Here is a 19943-nt window from a genome sequence, read left to right as displayed (position 1 = left end):
AATGGGCGCAGCAGGGGCAGCGCCCCCCACCCCTCATCCCCCACTCCCCACCCCTCACCCCCCACCCCTCCCCGTCCGCCTCGCGCCCACGCGGGGCTCGCGGACCTGTGGCTGCGGGGCCCGAGGCGGGGCGCTGCGGGCCGCCAGCGTGGAGCGCGCGACAGCCCAGGGACTGGCGACCTTGCGCCTTGGTGTGGGGTGGAGGGGGACGCCGGTGGGGCCTGGAGCCTTCGCCCCCTCCCTCGTTCCGGATACCCCCTACCAACCGGCGTCCCCGCTCGCGGCCTCTTTGCTCTGACTCTCGTCTTTCTCCATCTCTCCCTTGCTGTGCGTCTCTCAGTATCTCTCTGCCTCCTTTCTTTCTTGTGCTCTGTGCCCGCCCTTCGGCTGCATCTGTCTACCCCTCTGTGTGTTTCTTTCAGGATTTCTGACCCTCTCCATCCCTGTATTTCTCTGTCTCAACCTCATCCCGCCATTCCTCCCAAACCTTGTCCTTTTCTTCTCCCTTTCACTCTCCAGAGCACAACCGTCAAGCCAGCTTTGCCCCTATCGGGTGAGATCCCAAGACCAGGCAGCCAGCGCCTCCTCGGGGTGCCCAGACTCGGCCCCCAAGTCTGAGTGCGGCTGAAAGCATTTTACGTTCCACCCACCATGCCCCCCATCTCTGTCCGCTTTGCTGGTTACCCCTCCAAGTCCTCCCCTTCACCAGAGCTTGACCTGGAATGATGCCCTCTACACAATGAAAACTCGGTTAATAATCTGTAAGAGTTGGGCTGAAATTTATCTCAGGAGCCCTACTTGATGGCGTCAAAATACGATGGGACGGGGATTTTTAATGAATCGGGAGTGCTTTCCTCCAGTGTGGCTATTGGACACCTCAGGCTCCAGCGTTTCTGGTCAGTTGGGTGCCCAGACACAATAGGTCCTGGATGACTATAGGTTGAGTTTCCCCGGAGAAACTGCTAACCCCGCAGCCCCCAACACTGACAATGAGCAGAACCACCCTTTCCAGAAACAAAGGCAGAAAGAACCCCACTGAGACCTTCCCCTGGAATCAGACCTGCAATTTAGATTCCCACTGGAGGACATACTGCCAGGCACTTTGAGGCCTACACTTTCCCTTCCAGCTAAAAATAGCTCTTTAAAGAGCAAACTCTTCTAATCTCAAAAGTTGTACTCTGCTGCTATGACCTCTTGGAATTCATTGGGGCATATGCAGAGTAAGGCAGTGAAGCACATTTTCTAAGTGGGACTCTGAAAATGCACTTTGGAAAAAATGCACATTTATATATAGCATAGTTGCAGTGTTACCTTGCCTATCTTCATTTACCTGGTTGTTCATGTTCTTAAGTTTAAAGAAGAAAAGCAAATGTAAGGGCACCCATATCTGAACCTCAAGGGTCAAAGTAGAGCAAGGGAAGCTTTGTCTGTCTCCACTCTCTAGGATTCAAGAGGGCATCCTAAAAATTGATCCCCCCCTGTATGTGAGCTCCCAGGCCTCCCAGGCTGGAGTGTGGAGCTGGAATGAATATTGCCTACCTCTCCCCAGATGCCCACGTACAATGCTGTCAGGGTTGAACTTGGAATATGACCTTTGGGAAAAATGAGAAAGAATCAGGCCAGCGTTGGGATATACTAAATTCTTTTTTCTAAACCTTACTTCAAAAACATTCTGCTTCTAGTGCCATTTAGCCTTAAAAATTACTGCTTATGAAATAGAGAGATGATGAAGAACCTTAAAATCTCTGACTGAATGGGACTGATTATTTAAGAAAAGCACCACAGGCACCTAGTAATGGGAATTGGTCTGACACTTTGTTCTGTGACAGAGGGTGCCAAAGAGCATTTTATGGTAATGACCTGAGACCTTCTGCCCAGACATTCAACTCTTACCGGATCCTATGAGAAACTTGGCCTGAGATATGAAACAGCAGTGGATTTTCATTTTTTGTATCTTTGCTAGAGTCTTCATTTCCTATAGTACTCAATTAGAAAAGGACACTAAGCCAGGTAAAACTTACCATTGTTTCTGCTAACCCTCTCCAATTTTAATGACATAACATTGGAGGGGGGGGGAGGCCATGGGAGACAAGGATGGCTCATTCACCCTCCTTCCCTCCTATCAGAAAAAAGAAGAGAAGTAAAAACAATAAGGACATGATTTTTATTTACTCTTCTGCTTAAAGTATTACCCTGCTCTAAAATGCTCTCTTAGAATACATCCACAATCAGCCTTACCAGGATAGAACAAAAACGTGTCCTTAAGTAGTATAGTATTTGTGCCAATTTTTTCAGATATTATTCTGAAAAGTTTATGTTGAGAATCCTTTTGGAAGTCATTCTCTAAATTTTATGTGTGACACAACTAAATACACGTATAAACTCAGTGTCAATTATAATCATGGTAAAACACAATCCTCCGCCCTCTGCTTTTCCCAAGTCCACATGATCCAATCTGAAATGAACATCTTCTTCTCCAAGAAATATATCTTTTAAAAGAATTAAAATGAGCTAACAAAAGGAAACAGTGATTTTAAATAATTTTCCTGATAATTAAAACCAGAAGAAATTAAAAATTCAAATTCATCTGAAATATACTGATAATTCTGTTAACGGTAACTAGTTGTTTTGGTTGATCTGGTTTGGTTCACTTGTATGACTCTTTTTCTGAATGGGAAAGAAAGGGCAGAAGTTGAAAGTTTGAATTATTTGGGGGCTGGGGAAAAGAGAGAAAGAACTTTGAGTTCTACAAAACTCTGTCCTATAATGAACCTATCTTTAAAATGCATAAATATCATTATCTTTTACCCAAAATCCAAATAAAAACAGAAAACAGTTGTTATGAAGCACCCAGCTGTGGTCTTGCCTAAGCTTCAGGCCAAATTATATCACTTTGTACATAGTAACTGCATTGTACCTATTTTTTCCCTAACAGTGACAATAAAACTTATAAGGCATGCATTATCCTTCTGCCTTGACCTCAGTATAGCCTGGTATTTGCATGTTGATGACCTTGGACAAAAGCCTGAAGATTCCTCTGGCCTCAGTCTCCTCCCCTATATAATGAAGGTGATGTGTAAAATGCCTTTATTCTGTTTTTTTATGATTAAGTAAGTGTAAAGTTATCTCTGGCTTTTAAAACTTCACAAATGACAACTGTATACTGTATTGTGATTTTCAAAAATATTAACAATTTAAAAGAATATATTTTGTTCACTTCATTGCAAAGATTTTAGGCAAGTGTGTTTGTGGGTTTGAGGCCTTATTGTGCATTTCTTCTGTGCCCCACCCTCTTTCTTCTAGGTCAAGGGTTGACTCTATTGTATTAATTATATAATTTTTTTCAAATAAATTGTTTGCACATGTTTATAATGTCATTGATTTATGAGAATGTACACTCAGAATGGCATCCTTATCAGAGTTATGAATATTTGTTTAAAAGACCCATAGCCATTTTCACTACTTTTGTAGAATTTTTAAATGTCACTCAGGACAACTAAGAAACTCCCTGGTCCTCCCACACCCCAAGCTATTTTGCTAGAGGAAGGAAGGATCATTTGCAAAGTGATTTGGTATTTGAATGTAGTAGAACTTGGTTAATAACTATGAGGCATGTGTGCTAAATTACCTTTACAAGAATGCTTTAATAACAAGATCACTGGACTAGAGAGAAAAAATAGCCGTCAAGCCGTAGAATAAAAAAAATTAAAGAGAATCAAAAAGCTTTATGTAGAAGGCATTTTCTTTTTTAGAGGTAATTTATATGCTCAGTCTTTGTATCCATATTTCATTTATTCTGCTAGGTGAGAACAGAGGGTTCTCAAAGGTAGGGTAGTTTTAATTATACTCACAAACTTTAAAAAGAGAATGAGCACAATAAGAGAAATTGAAGAAAGTCGGCATTAAAAAGGCAGTTGAATGTAAAAGATGGGAAGATTGGGGTCATTGCCCAAAAATCATAACTAAAATTTTAAAAAATATCATGACTCAGCAAACCTTTGCATTATAATCTAATTACAAAAATTCTTCATGGTGGTCCCTCCAGGGATTATTAATTGACAGTTCCCTGAAGCAGAATCATTAAAGACAAAGAACTTGATAACCAATGTTCTGTTAACAAAGTAAAACACAGTCTATGCTTTCAGCCAGAAAGAACACTGGGGCTCTGAACCACATACAGGTAGAAGAAATTACAAGGACAAAGACTGCAAGCCCTGTAGTTGCCTCGATGCTTAAAATGAGTCTGCAAATGCATATTTTATTTCCATAATCTAAAGTCCATGGCTACTTTGACACACCCATCTTCCAGTTTTTATCCTGATTTGGCGATATGAAAACTATATGATTTATACAGGCAAGGAGCAAATGGCTGCTTCAACAAATATAATGATAAGAATGTCTTGGATTAGACATCTTTTAAATAAGAGCTTTCACAGGGATGCAGTGACACCCCGTATTTCCCCTTTTTAACATCAGATTAATGAAAACAACTACACCACTAATTTCACCACAATTAACTTCAAGGGCGATGCCATAAGAATCATATAACCTTACGTTTTTCTGCTTCTTCTAGCTCTAATAATAAAATACTTTGGATAAAACTCAAAGCAAAATGGTGTAATATCAAATTCTATATTAAACTAGGGGGTAGTTTCTCAAAGGTCCCCAGATTTCTATAGAATAATAATGGCTACCCATTTAGGGAGTGCTAGACACATGCCAGGAACTGTGCCCTGAGTTTTAGTTGCCTTACCCCACTGTTTCCCTAGTGATTCTGGGAGCATCAATTTGCAATTTAGTCTTGAAAGGAAACTTCTCAGGGCTCCTGGATGGCTCAGGTTCTGAGCCCCAAGGTCCCAGAATAGAGCCCCACATCTCTGGGAGTCTATTTCTACCTCTGACCCTCCCCCTTCTTGTGCTCTCTCTCTCTCTCTCTCTCTCTCACTCGCTCTCGCTCTCTCTCTCTCAAATAAATAAAATCTTTAAAAAAAAAAGAAAAGAAAAGAGAGGAAACTTCTCACATTAGATAAGAAGATCTCCTTCCTCACACTCATTCTCCTACAAAGCTGACTTCAAACAAATCTAAGAGTCACTGGCCCATTGATTACCACTTTCTCCTTCTTGTAACTCTCTTTCAGCTTCAGTATTACTATTCCCTCTCCAGATCTTTCGACTAATCCTCTAACCATTTCTTCTTATATTTTCCACATGCTCATCTGCGTACATTAAACACTGGCACTTCTGAGGGCTGTATCAGTACCTTTCTCTTTTCACTCTGACCAGGCAATCCTGTCTATTCCCATGATTGTATTTACTACTCACACACAATGACAAACTAGTTCAGAAATCTAGCTCTGATATTTTTTAACCCAACTATACTATTGTCTCTACATCTACTTAGATGTCCTAGAGGTGTTTAGAATTAACACGTCTAAAGCTGAATACATTATTACCATTACATTACATATTACATAATCTGCTAATTCGTGTGACAGATTCTGGAGTCCTCTACTTGTAACAGGATTAAGCCTATGCCCTTTGTCAAGTGACTTCATGGTGGAATGAGCAAGTTCTCCTCCTTAATAGACCAAATTTCTTTCTTTCTTTCTCCCTTCTTTCCTTCCTTCCTCCTTCTTTCTTTCCTCTCCTTACTTCCTAGGAAATCCTTCTTCAGGATTCCTTTCAATCCTAATCAGAGTCTTCAAGAGTTAGAGCATGTTTTCAACTTATTCCTCTAGTTAGTAGGAGAAAAGCACACACCAAGTAGAAACTGTATCCTTCAGCATGGTTTCCTAAATGAAAAACCACATGGAGCAGATCAGAACCTGACCTGTGGTCTAGAGCATAGCCACCAAAACTGACTTGCAGTCCCACAGATCCAAAAGTGAGCAATAAATGTCTATTGCTTTAACTATCAAAATATTGGGGTTATTTGTTTTGTAGCCAAAATTGACTAATTAGTGACACTACTCTCATACTGGAAAACAAAAGTATCAGATTCTCTTACGCTCTCTTTTTTTCCTATACAACAAAAATAAAATTACTAACACCTCTCAACTTTTCGCGTGATCATCTCTCATCTCCTCTGTTCCTGCTACTGACTGAGGCTCATACCGTCAGCCACCTTGTCTATGGCAATGGTCTTCTAACTAACCTCTTCACCCTTTTCTGCTTCTACCTCCATACATATGTCCTCCTTAGTGCCCCTGGAAGACAGAGCTAAAACAAAAATGTGTCCACATCACACACTGTTTAAATCTCTTCACAGCCCTCCCACTGCTTACAGATTCAAGTCAAATTTCTTAGCCCAGCACAAGACTACTTTGAACTGACCTCTAACCACTCCTTCACCCTTATCTCCTGCCTCCTGCCCCCCACTCAACTGTGTAATTCCCATTCATCAGTTAGAAGATCTTTAGAGCTTCCAACACACAACTTTATGTCTCAACTTGGAGCCTCTGAACCTTCTTCTCTGTTTGAATCCTCTGACTCCAACCTCTAGATGAACCCCTAATCTTCCCACAAATCTCTGCTCAGAGACTGCCTCCCATCCTCTTTGCTTATCTTAGAGATTTGCACACTGAAACATATTATTAAATCAACTACATCATGTTGTTTATACATTTGTCTTCTCACCTGGACTATGTCATTCAGTTTTGTACCCCCTACCTTGCCTTGGAGTAGATTAAGTTCAATGCTCAGCCACACTTGGAAAGCACAGTGCCCAGAGAACAGCCTAGTGCACCTCTTAAAAGAAAGCATATCAGAAACTGTGGAATAACAAGTCTTCCTCTATGAAGTACATAAACAGTGCATAATTGGAAAAAGCTCTGAGGCAAACCTCAGCCCAGTGAAATTAGCAAAAGAAACAGGACCAGTATGGAAGGCTTAGGCCAGAAGGCATAAGCTCCTTCATCCCAAACACACTCAAAGAGTCTTAGAGGGGCTCCTGGCTGGCTCAGTCAGTTAAGTGTCTGCCTTTAGCTCAGGTCATGATCCCAGGGTCCTGGGATGGAGCCCCATGTCAGGTTCTCTGTTCACCGGGGAGCCTGCTTCTCCCTCTCCCTCTGCCTACTGCTGCTCCCCCTGCTTGTGCTCTCTCTCTTTCTCTGTCAAATAAACAAATAAAATCATTTAAAAAAAAAAACAGAGTCTTCTCAGAATCAGAGGCTGACTGAATAATCTGATCTGAATGTGTTACTCCGTCGCTGACTCATTAACCCCCTCACTTCCAGAGCCAAGAATATCTTGGTACCAAAAGTCCCTGGATATCCCTAAATTCTAGTTTCATCTTGCAGAAGCACATCCCAGATCCTAGCTCACATTTCAGTTATTCCACCCCTTAATTAGTTTCTTACTCAAAGATGTATTATAATCAGACTCTGCTTTATTCCCTCTGCTTTTGGACCAGGTGAAATAAGACAGAGGATGGAGAGAGGAGGGTTCAGGAAAGGAACATGAACACCATCATCATAACATTACCAATTCTGGACCTGGGAAATAGGATTAACCATAGAAAAACAGGATACTAGGCCTTAGGACTCTGGGTTTCTGAATGAATCTTTTTAACAGAAAGTAGAACTGTGAGACCTTTGGTCAAGGAAAAACACTAGCACTTTTTCCTGTCACAGTTAAACTCCTGATGTGATAAATACCAATGGCTCTTGTTTCATGAACTTTGAGGTCTCACTAAACATCCCTGAATTGTGTCTCCCTCCCTGCATTGACAGGATCCTAAAGTAACCTGTAGTCTACATTTCACTGGATTCAGTGGTCTTCTCAATTTTCATATCAATTTTCTATAGAAGTATCCTTTCTGGGTTTCTTTCCTATGTCTTTGGCAGTTCTTTCTTGTCTCCGGTGCTAGCTATTCCTACCAGCTTTCCCCAGCTTGTCAGTGTGCTGCCTTTCAAGTCCTTCCCCTTGACCTAAATCGCACTCTAATATCTTCAGCTACCAGAAGGCATCTTCATTCAAATATCCTACTATTGTCTGACATAACAATATTTAAGGATGAACTCACCATGGGGCAGTTGGGTGGCATAGTTGGTAAAGGGTCCAGATCTTGGTTTCAGCTTAACTAGTGATCTTAGGGTCGTGAGATAAGAGTCCTTCATTAGGCTCTGGGCTCAGTGTAGAGTCAGCTTGGGACTCTCTTCCTCCCCCTCTGTCCCTCCCCCTGCACACACACACACACACTCTCTCTCTCTAAAATAAATAAAAAAATCTTTTAAAAATGAGCTCATCAATACCCCCAACAACAACACCCCTAACACAGACACACGTTCCTACTCACAGTTAACCTTATTTTATTAGTAGCACCCAAATTCTTTCTGTACACTGCCTTTAAAGCTTAGAATTAGCTCTCATTGTTTTTGTATGTGTCTTGCGGACTAGTCAGGCACACCATCTTGCCAAGTCATCCTTCAAAATATCCCTTGCATCTACCTCCTTGCCACTGTACACCACGTCTTCATCATCTCATATCTGGACAGCTACCTTCTAACTGATTTTCCTGGCTACAATCTTCCTCAATTAATATCATTACTGTAAGCACCATAATGGTAGGGACTATGTCTTATTCAGCTATGTACATACCGCACATAATAGATTCTCAATAAATGTTTGCCTGATGCATGGATCAATTCTTCATACTACCTCCAGATTATTTTTTAAATAACATATTTGCCCTATCACTCCCTTATGTATACACACATCTTTTATCTTCTGATGTCCACAGCAGGGCTATTTTTGTGTATTTTTTTCCAGTAAACTGTTTCTTGGGGCACCAGGGTGGCTCAGTGGTTGAGCATCTGTCTTTGGCTCAGGTCATGATCCCGGTATCCTGGGATCAAGTCCCACATCAGACTCCTTGAGGGAGCCTGCTTCCTCCTCTGTCTATGTCTCTGCCTCTCTCTCTGACTCTCATGAATAAATAAAATCTTTAAAAAAATAAATAAAGGAAAGCCCGGTGGCTCAGCGGTTTGGCGCTGCCTTCAGCCCAGGGCATGATCCTGGAGACCCATGATCAAGTCCCATGTCGGGCTCCCTGCATGGAGCCTGCTTCTCTCTCTGCCTGTGTCTCTGCCTCTCTGTGTGTGTGTCTCTTATGAATAAATAAATAAAATCTTTAAATAAATAAATAAACAAACAAACAAATAAATAAATAAAATAAGAAACTATTTCTTCAAGAGAGCCCCCACTCAGAAACATTACAAGCAAAACAGAAACTTTTTTTTTTTTTTTTTTTTTTTTTTTTGCAAAACAGAAACTTAAAGTGTCTCTGGTCAAATCTGTGGTAGAATGCTATATCCATACCTACAGCCTTCTTTATGTTACCTTCTTTCCTCTGTCCCATCCCCAAGCAATACTACAGCTAGTAACTGTCTAGAGTACCCTAAGACAATAGTTTCCAAATCTCAGTTTGCTTAATTTTCACCTAGGGGATTTATTAAAATGCACATTACCAGCCCCCCCCCCACTTTCTATTACAATTTATTGGCCTAAGCTTTGATCCTGAAAAGGATGCATTTTCACAAGCATCCAAATGATCCTGATAAACACTGTCAGAAGGATATGCTTTGAGAAACCTCACTTTAGAAAGTGATAGATAGGAATGTAAAAGCCCTATTTCACAGGGTGCATGTGAACCTCATGTGGTAGCAATTAAAGTCAAAGCCTCATGAGAAGATGACAACTGAGTAAAGACTGAGAAGGTAATAGAATAAGCCATGTGGATATTTGGAGTAAAAGCTATGCAGGCAGGAATGACAAGTGGAAAAAGCTGAGACAGGCGTACACCTCATGTATTAGTAACAACAAGAGTCCCAATGTGCCTGGAAAGGAGTGAGCAGGAAGAGAGGACAAGGAAATACGATCAGAGGTAACAGAAGGAGTAGCATCTGAAGGGCACTGGGATGGCCTGGCTTCATAAGTCCTTACAGGACGCCCTTAATTTGAGCAAAAGAGTAACATGTCTGACTCATATTTTAACAGGATTATTCTAGATACTATCTCAAAAGCAGTTTAAAGTGGGAACAGAGCAGAAGCAGGAAGAGTAGTTAGGAATTGTTGGAAGCATCCAAGCAAGAGGCAGTAATGGTTTGGTGACATGGATTTATGGTAGAAGTGGTGAGAAATAAACCAATTCTGAATGTATTCTGAAGGGAGAGATGACATAATTTGCTGATGGATTGAATGTGGAATGTGAAAGACACTTTCCAAGGTCTTTGCCCCCAGTACTCAGATTATGAGGAAGACTGAGGGAAGAAGAGAGGCAGAGGGAGAGGAGGAATGAACAGCAGAGTCTGAAATGTGCCATGTTAAGTTTGAGATGTATGCTAGGCATCCATGTAAATACATTAGTATTAGGAGTCAAGAATTTATGGGAAATGGTTGGGATGAAAATATAAAATTAGATATTACTTAGGCATTATCAGCACATAGAAGGTATTTAATAACATGAGACTGTCAAGGGAATCAGAGTAGATGAAGGAAAAAGGACTTAAGCATATCATTGTTGAGAGGTCAGGAGTGGGGTGGACCCAGAAAACCAGACTACCAGCTAAGAAGGAGTACTCACTGGTATTAGAGGAAGCCAGGAAGGAAGAGGAGGCGACTCAATCTAACACCTTGATAAGTCAGGTAAGACTGTAAATGGCAACTGAATTTAGAACTAAGCAAGTCTTTGGTGACCTTAACAAGAGGATATTCAGTAGGTGAATATGGGGAAAGCTGAATGGAGCAAATTCAAGAAAGAAATATAAAAAACATGAGTGGTACACAATGAGCATAGACCAGTCTTCCAGTATGTTCTTTCACCCCTTTTTAATTTCCTTCAACTTGAGTCTCTGTATCATCTAGCACCAGTGTACTCATATTGGCATTTCATCATATTTTGGCCTCAGTGATGCTTACTATGTTTCTATCTTCTTTCTAACTAATTTGGAAGACCTTAGTTGTGAGAATCAATATCTCCTTTTATATCTGCAAAACCCCCTTCAGTGAGTTATACAATTCTGCACCAATAGTATTTGAAAACACATGATGAACTAATAAATATTTATCTAATGACATTCTCTACTCCTTTATCTAGCTCTTCCAATTATAATTTTAATTATAGGTCAAATTTCTACTTTTCGCTTTGAACTTTAAGGACCTTCATGAAATGGTCCTACAAAAATGTATCTTTTAGTATTTCCTTATATAATCCTCTGCTTTAGTTAAGACAGTTTATTGACCATTTCCTGAAACGAGGACATTTATTTTTACATGTCATTTTAATTGTAATATTATCCTTGTCTGGAAATTCTTCCTCCAACCCAAGGGCTTTTCTCCTCCCAGAAACTAATCAAGAAAGAATCCTAATCTCAACTTTTGGTCCTTTATTTTTAATGTATAGTTACTCCAGATTTTAGGCTTATCATCTATACCTCAACATCATGACATTTCATATTATCTATTGGATTCAAAAATTCTACTTTTATATACATTCCATTTTTTAAAAAAATACCTTAGGGCAGCCCGGGTGGCTCAACGGTTTAGCGCCACCTTCTGCCCAGGGCCTGATCCTGGAGACCGGGAATCGAGTCCCACGTCGAGTCCCCCATGTCGGGCTCCCGGCATAGAGTCTGCTTCTCCCTCTGCCTGTGTCTCTGCCTCTGTCTCTCTCTCTCTCTGTCCATCTCTCATGAATAAATAAATAAAATCTTAAAAAAATATATCTTGGACCAAGCTTAATATTTTTAGTTTTCTGATTATTCTATCCATCAAATAACACTTTTAGGACTAAGGAAAAATGAGATGAGGAACAAAATATCACCACCCATGAGGCTATTTAATGAAAGATTAATATATGAGAAAATGGATAAATAAATGATGAAGGGACGGATGGATAGATGAAAAGGACTTTACAGTACAGTTATTTCATTCATCATACAGTATCTTCTTTAATACTCTCAAGAGCCATAGGATATGGATAGTATACTTTTTATAAGACTATGATGACAGTCTTTTTAAAAAAGATCTTGTTCATTTCTTTGAGTGAAAGAGAGCAGGAGTGGGGTGGAGGAAAAGGGCAGAAGAAGGGAGAGGAATAAGCAGACTCCCAGCTGAGCAAGGAACCCAATGCCAGGATCAATCCCAGGACCCTGCAGTCGTGACCTAAGCTGAAGGCAGAGGCTCAATCAACTGAGCTACCCAGGCACTCCTAAGGTAAAATAGTCTTAAAGAGGTTTACCTGCTCAAGGCTATACCAGTACATTGGAACCTAAATCTCTGACTCCAGAACCCAGCCCTTTCCTGTTTCCTTCATAGTTGCTTGCTGTATAAAAATATAAAACCACTCAAAACCAAATTCAAAGCTGTTTTCCAACATCTTCACTTAGAATTGATGAGGTTTGGCTGAATTTGTTTTCAATGAAACTTTAGACCTAAAGGCTCTACTCTTTTCCCCCTTAATAACATATGAACTACTAGTCTAATTGGTTTGATCATTTAATTTAACAAAGTTTAGGCAAAACACAGTGCACCATTCTCAAACAACTCTGTTTTCAATCCCTTTACATCTCAAAAGCTTTGTAGGACAACCATTGACTCCCACGGTAATAGTTTACAAGTTTGAGTTCCTGAAAATCAAGATAAAAATATTCTCTGGAAATACATTACTTTCCTCTTTGGAGTGGACTTCTTTCTACCATAAGACCTTCCTCTCAGATTTCTGATCTTAAAAGAACAAAACAAAGAATAGTTGACTAAGCAAGTGCTTTCTGAGCCTATATGAACTCCACACCTCAGATATATTTAAAAAGATATTCTGTTTACTTCCTCAGTATGGAAACTCTTGTGAATTTTGAAAGGTTTCTTAACCCTCTTTGGTCACTGAGGCATCATAAGAGATCTGAGTGAATAATTTAGTAACTGGTATCCCAACAGCATGACATCTCTCAAGGTTAATAATAAAAATCAGGCAATTCTATCTTCTTTACTTTTGGTCATGGGCTCTAAGTAAAAAAACTAAGGAAGGAGAGTTACATGGCAACACATGATACTATAAAAGAAGTATATTCTCTAAGAAGAAGAACCAACTAGTTAAGGCAGCCAAGTAGTTCACTCAGCATCCCAAGTGCCCACCCACGGTGCCTTCTGTCTCAAAACTTGAGGTTATATTGAGATATTCAGAGGAGTTGTATATAAAACCAAAGTGCTTTAATTTTTAAAATAATCTTTGACATGGGGCGGCTGGGTGGCTCAGTTGGTTAAGCATCCAATTCTTGATTTTGGTTTAGGTTGTAATCTCAGAACCATTAGATAGAGCCATGTGTCAGGATCCACACTCAACTTGGAGTCTGCTTGAGGTTCTCTCTCTCGCTCTCCCTCTGCCCTTCCTCCTGCTCATGCTCTTTCTCTAAAATAAATAAAATCTTACATGAAAGACTCCTAACTCTGGGAAACGAACTAGGGGTGGTAGAAGGGAGGTGGGCAGGGTGTGGGGGTGACTGGATGATGGGCACTGAGGTGGGCACTTGACGGGATGAGCACTGGGTGTTATTCTATATGTTGGCAAATTGAACACCAATAAAAATAAATTTATAAAATAAAAAAATAAAATAAAATCTTTTTAAAAAATAAAACAAAATTATCTTTGACAAACATGAAATCAGGATAACTGAAATTTAACTGTATATTAGTTATTGACTCGTTTTATATGACCTTAAATGCTTTTTTGGTTGTTCTCATGGGAAATTGTGAATCTGCAATGTAGAGATTTTGGATTTTAGCTTCTATAATTCAAAATAGGATGAACTATATTAGACACATTAATTTTGTGAAAAATTATCTTTAGACTATGTATTTTTGTATTTTAAATCTCAAGCTTACTACTTCTAATTTGTGTCTTAAGGTTTCAGAATCAGTTAATGATAGAACCTTTCCAGATATTGTGGAGGAATTTGACAAATAACTAGTTGAGAAACTAGAAATATGCTTTCTTATATCATTTTCAAAAACAGAATAGAAATGTAATGATAATTAACCCTACATACTATTTTCTCTTTTGCCAAATCTTAACAGACTACCAGAAAGTGGATACCTTTCAATGAAAATGGACAAAAACAAGCCTCAATGGAATAATTATAAAGTGGATTTTCCTGTTGAAGAGCAAAGATGAAACATGAAAAAGATCAGCTTATGCAGCAGACATTTTTCATTCTTTTTTACAATGTGAGCAAATGGAGGGTGAAGGAACAGCCTTCACCTTTTATCATGTGCTCTGCTATGCTCCAAGATTTACAGTGACCCTTTAAATTAAAAAGGGGGGGGGGAGCTTGCACAAAATAAAGAAACTGTCAGTCACTAGAGAGGTTACTATCAAATACATTTTCACGTGGATTATAAAGAGTTTATTACTCTTAACCAAACTAAGACCATGACTTTGAGGATTAACATTTGAAAATGGGAGTATCCAAAACAAAGGGATGTTGTTTCTCCAGTATAATTTGTTTTGAAAAGTTATTGCCCAGTGAGCACTGTAAAAACTCTATTTCACTCATGACAAAACTGCACTTAGACTTTTAGTGAGTGAAGCCATAGTCGGAAGAGAAAAAAATCTGATCATTTTGCGTCACTTTTAATGTAAAATTTCACACTCTCCTTGATTCTGACAATGGTGGGACTTGTAAAGGACGCTAATTGTGGTCAATTATTACAGTCCTCTAGCGCCACCTAGCGTTTTCCACATATTTCTGTTGCCCAGCTCACGTATTCAAACTAATAATTTCTTACAAAAGTATTCATATACATCCTAAATTAAAGGAATAGGAAGTCTTCATAGCTTTATTTTGAAATATTATAGGTAAGATATTTTCTGTTATCTTCTTTTAATGCTTCTAAATTGCTGAAGGTCTCTTATTTTTGTTGAACTGAAAGTCTTATATCTTTGGAGTTCATTCCCATTGATAAAGGCTTCACTAACTTGCTCTGGAAAACTGATGAAATTATAAGATTGACCTTGTTTCTCATAAAAGGTAAGTCACTTTATGACTTATTCAGCTAAATATTTTAGAGGTTTTAAAGTAGAAGACTACACATATACAAACTGGGTTTACAGAAGCAGCCAAGGAAACATGGAAACAAAGGATGACCATTGAAAACCCAAAGTTTGTGAATTGACTTGTTTGGGAACACTCTCCAGTTCTTGTTATGAACACTCTCCAGTTCTTGTTATTAGAAATAGTGGACACAAAAGGTTAAGGCCAAGGTGAACGACATCTACTCCCCCACAGCCTCATTACCAAATGATAATTGAAAGCATATCTCCGATCAAATTATGCCACACCTATACACATGTATTAAATAAATATTCAATAGCACGCACATACAAAACTCTTCATAAGTTTAGTCTAGGGGCTTAACAAAGTCCTTTCTTTTTAGTGCTGACCAAACTACTTGTATGACAGATTCCTAGAGGCAAATGTGGCAACATCCTTGAGGCAGAATTGTGTTATATTGTGATCAGCATCAGGCAATCAGATAGTATTCTAAACCAACAGCTGGACACAAGGCCACTTAGAGGTAATGCTTTATGCACCATCCTTATGGATGAAAGCTATAGATCTCTAATTCTACTTCATGGTAATTACTGAAAATAATTTTGTCATACAGAAAAAAGGTGGTGTTAAAAAAACTGATCCACTCCAAGTGTCAAATAGGTTAGGTATGTTACAGAATAGTACCAACAACAACAAAAAATTCCCTTGTTCTTAAGACACATGGAAATGAGATGGTATCTATATGTGCCTCCAGGAAATATCCTATTATTCTGCTTTTTTCTTTCTCAAATCTCTTTATCAAAGAAATCCAACAACCAGAAAAACATCTTTGCTTCTAGCTAAGAAGTGCTAGGATTGGGTCAGATAAAAAGCACTGTCTAAGGAAACAGAATTGCAATCTGGATCTTTCTAATCCAGATACACACCAGGGTAATAAACTAGCCTGGTCTGCTAGTGAAGAAGCCAAACATTGCTGTGCAATTTCAGTCAGGTAATAAAGGAGGAAGGAGAAAGTTCATCATTTAGGCCTGATTAGCTTTTTTTCTGTTTCCAGCTAAGTCGGTGAATGGAGAAGAATCTAGATTTCCTATATAACAATCCAATTTCTTCATTTACAAAACATGAATGGGAGCAGAAATGTAACAAAGGCATGTGATGCTCAAGATGAGCTGTGACATCACTTTGTACTCAATTTTTTAAAAATATTTCAACAGAGACATTCGTTTTGATTTTTGTACCAAAGAAATTCTACAATATTTTCTAACATTAATAAATTTCTGATTTGAAAATAATTAGGAAACCTATCTTTTTTGTTCAGTACAATAGGAGACACAAGCAGATCCAAATATTCCTTTCCTAGAGGTGAATTGCTCCGTGTGACTTGAAAGATGCCCTAAAGTTCACACGTGCCTAAATGTCTCCCTACTTGCCCAGTGAAGTACCATCTTCCCTTCCTGCTGAAGCTCAAATTCTCAACTTTAAAGTCAGTACCATAATTTAGATAACCCCAAAAGAATCATTTCTTAGCGTTAAATCCTAAAGGCAGAGGTTGTAAACACCCTAAAAATGTATGCAAAATATTGTGTATTTGTACATATGACCTCCTTTTTTCCTGGAAAGTGTGTTCCACAGCTTTAATTAGATGTTCAAGAGTGTCCCTGCTCTGATTCAAAGAGCTAATGAGTACTGCCTACAGGATTTAACCAGCCCCTCCAATTATCTTATTATTACAGATTTATCTATTATAGTTACCCAACTCTCCTGAAAGGACATAGAAAATCCATGAGGAAGGGAGATCTTTTGCAGGTAAGTGCTGCCTTACATGACTCGGTCTTAAAGTATCAGGATCTGTGGTTAAAATCCACATCTGACAGGCATGGGCTCTGGAGTGAGGCAGATCTGAGGTTGCAGTTTCTATTTTGTCATTCGCTCCTTACGTGGCTGGTTTGAGCCACCTCTACCTGCTGCCTGCATCCCTGCAGAAGCCTACCTACTGTCCTGCCTGCCCTTGCCCTTCCTCGGTCTGTCCTCAAAGCAGCCACCAGAGCATCACTGGAGGTCCTGTGACCTCACTCCCCAATCTTCTCATGACTCTCACAACAGCCAGTGAAAGAGCCAAAATAGTGAAATGCCCCAAGGCTTGAAGACCCTGTACCACTTCCTATCAGACCCTGTCTTCTCAGACCTCATTTCCTGTCTTATGTTCTCTTCTCAAACCTAGGGAGTCTCTGGTCTTTGAGCTTCCCAGTCTATTCCCCGGATGTCTTCAGGTCTCTACTCCCAAATAGCCATTTTAGAGAGTCCCCCTCTTTCCATCCTAAATGACACCACTACACCCGCATATCCCATTGCTGCACTCCCTGTCTCACTTTGCTGCTTCACTGCTCTCCATCGCATCCATCACCATCTGACATACAGAACTCTGTAGTTCACTTTTTTTCTTTCTCCTTCAATGCCTAACCACCATTCGCCCCATCCTCAAACTTCTAGAACACGGGGGAGCAAACTTTCTTTAAAGGGCCAATTAGTAAATTTTTTTGGCTTTGTGGGCCATATGGGTCTCTGTCACAACTTCTCAATTCTGAAATCCCAGGGGAAAGGAGCCATTGATAATATGTAAACAAATGGGTGCAGCTGTGTTCCAATAGAATTTTATTTACAAAAACAAATGGCAGGTGCTGAGTTTGGCCCATTGGTCATAGTTTGTTAACTCCTGCTCTAGAATAACAAACTCCATAGGTAAGATCATAATCTGCCTTATTCACTAGTTTATCTCCATCCCTTTGAGGAAGGCCTGATACAAAGTAGTTCCTAAACATTCACAGAATGAATTAATGTCCTTGGCCACTGTATTCGTTGGTAACATGAGGTAATAATATCAACTGTGGGGTTTACTGAAAAAAAAAAAAAAACAGTTCATGAAAGTATGTCACACAATGAGTAGAACGGGTAAATAGTAATGCTTAAAATTATTCTGAATTCCATCCCCTAAGAAGAAAATCGAAAGGCTGAAAGACAAACAGGATTTAAAGAGAAGCCAAAAATATGTATTTGAGGATATATTGAAGGGAAAAAAGGCATTTTTGTCTGGAGGAAGCCCAGGGGAGGCATGCTCATTGCTTTCCTAAATTCAAAAATCATTTTGAGCAAGAGAGATTTTCTATATACATTGTCGCATCAAAGCCGGTAAAACTAGGATCACTAGGTAAATATTACATGGAAATAAATAGATGTCTGCTCATGGCAGGGATGCACTTTCCAGGCACCCCTGGAAAGGAGAAACCACATTCATTTTCTTCACTTATATATCTTAATGCCCTAGCATGGGGGGCCTTAACTGAATGGATGAATCAGAATGAAAAGTCAATAATCTAATCCTCAGAACTGACCAAAGCTAGAACAGGCTTCTTCCATCTGTGCATTGGAAGGCTCAAGAAGGAACTTTGTGACTTCTTGCTAGGGTGCCACCAAGATACATTGCTACAGTACATTTGTCACAACAAACACTGGTGCATTCCTATGAACTAAACACACTTGTTAAGATTTCTCTAGCTTCTCCACTAGTGTTTTTCCCTTCCAGGATCCCATTCAGGATACCAGGTAATATTTAGTTGTCATGTATCCTTAGGCACCTCTTGACTGTAACAGTTTCTCAAACTTTACTTGTTTTTGGTGACCTTGGCTATTTTGAAGTATATTGTAAAACGTCCTTCTATTTAAATTCGTCTGTTTTCCTCATAAATGTACTGTGGTTATGGGTTTAGGAAAGAAAGACCCATGAAGGTAAAGTGTCATTTTTAATCACATTCTATCAATGGTACATGTTATCAACATGACTTATGGATACTGATATTAACATTGATCACCTGGCTAAGGCAGTGTTTGTCAGATTTCTCCACTATAAAGTTGCTCTTTCCTCCCCTTCCTATACACAACTCTGAAAAACAAGTCAATGCATAGTCCACACTGTGGAGTGGGAGCAATTGAACTCCACTTCATGGAAGAGAAAATATCCACATAAATTATTTGGAGTTGTTTTGTATAGAAAAGGTGTCTCTTCTCCATATTTGTTTATTCATTCAATCATTCACATCAGTATGGACTCATCAATATTTATATTACTCATTAGATTAAAATCCAGTATCACCACTACTCATTTGTTGCTCAAACCCTCCCAGCTTTGGCCATAGGGAACTCTTCCAGGTTGGTTCCTGTGTAACTTGAACGTGGTCTTATCTTTTTGTCTTTTGAGCATTTACTTTCTGACACTACAAGATGCTCCAGGCTTATCTTCTATTTTCCTCGTCCTGCTTCTAGAATCAGCCATTCCTCTACAGAACCCTGACTCCTTTCTATTAGAAAATAGTATTAGAAATAAGGTCTATGTTCTGATTATGTGTGCTGCTCCTGGAGTGTTACTGCTTCTATGTCCTCACAGTCCACAGAACTAGAAAAATATATGTCTGTATGCTAATCCATATATATGTATTATATATATGTATAGTTATTTCTGTTTCTATCCATGTTGATCTATCTTAAGATTTTATACTGATGATTTTGTCTCTGATCCAGTTCATTCTAGCTTCCCATCCCCACTCCCTGTTTATCCATAACTTCCCTCTTCAACAATAAAACCTGCCTCCCATCATCCATCATCCATTTCTTCTTCATTTATTCAGTTTGCATGCACACATACAAAGCAATTTCTGAATTCTTAAACCAAATAGCTACCATTGTTTACATTACATTACACTTTACATATGTGTATAATCCAATATATAAATAAGGACACTAAAATTAGAGCTTTTAAGTTACTTGCCTAGGTCACATATCTACCACACCTGGAACTGGAATATGAAACCAACTCTGTCTGTTTAGAAAGCAAATGATGAAAGA

At 39.3% G+C, this 19943-nt stretch overlaps 1 protein-coding gene across 1 annotated transcript in view; it reads right to left on the bottom strand.

The window, feature by feature from the left end:
- The window catches only part of NXPH1 (neurexophilin 1), a 433900-nt gene that overhangs the window by 293593 nt on the left and 120364 nt on the right, over window positions 1–19943 (bottom strand). The window contains exons 14-15 of the mRNA XM_049093635.1: window positions 2022–2119; window positions 1540–1592 (exon numbers count right to left, since the gene is read on the bottom strand). The gene's annotated coding sequence lies outside the window, so the exon portion shown is untranslated. The remainder of the gene's footprint in view (window positions 1–1539; window positions 1593–2021; window positions 2120–19943) is intronic.

This window comes from Canis lupus, chromosome 14 (assembly GCF_003254725.2).
Source record: "Canis lupus dingo isolate Sandy chromosome 14, ASM325472v2, whole genome shotgun sequence".
Taxonomy (NCBI): domain Eukaryota; kingdom Metazoa; phylum Chordata; class Mammalia; order Carnivora; family Canidae; genus Canis; species Canis lupus.
This window is presented reverse-complemented; position numbering and strand designations above follow the sequence as displayed.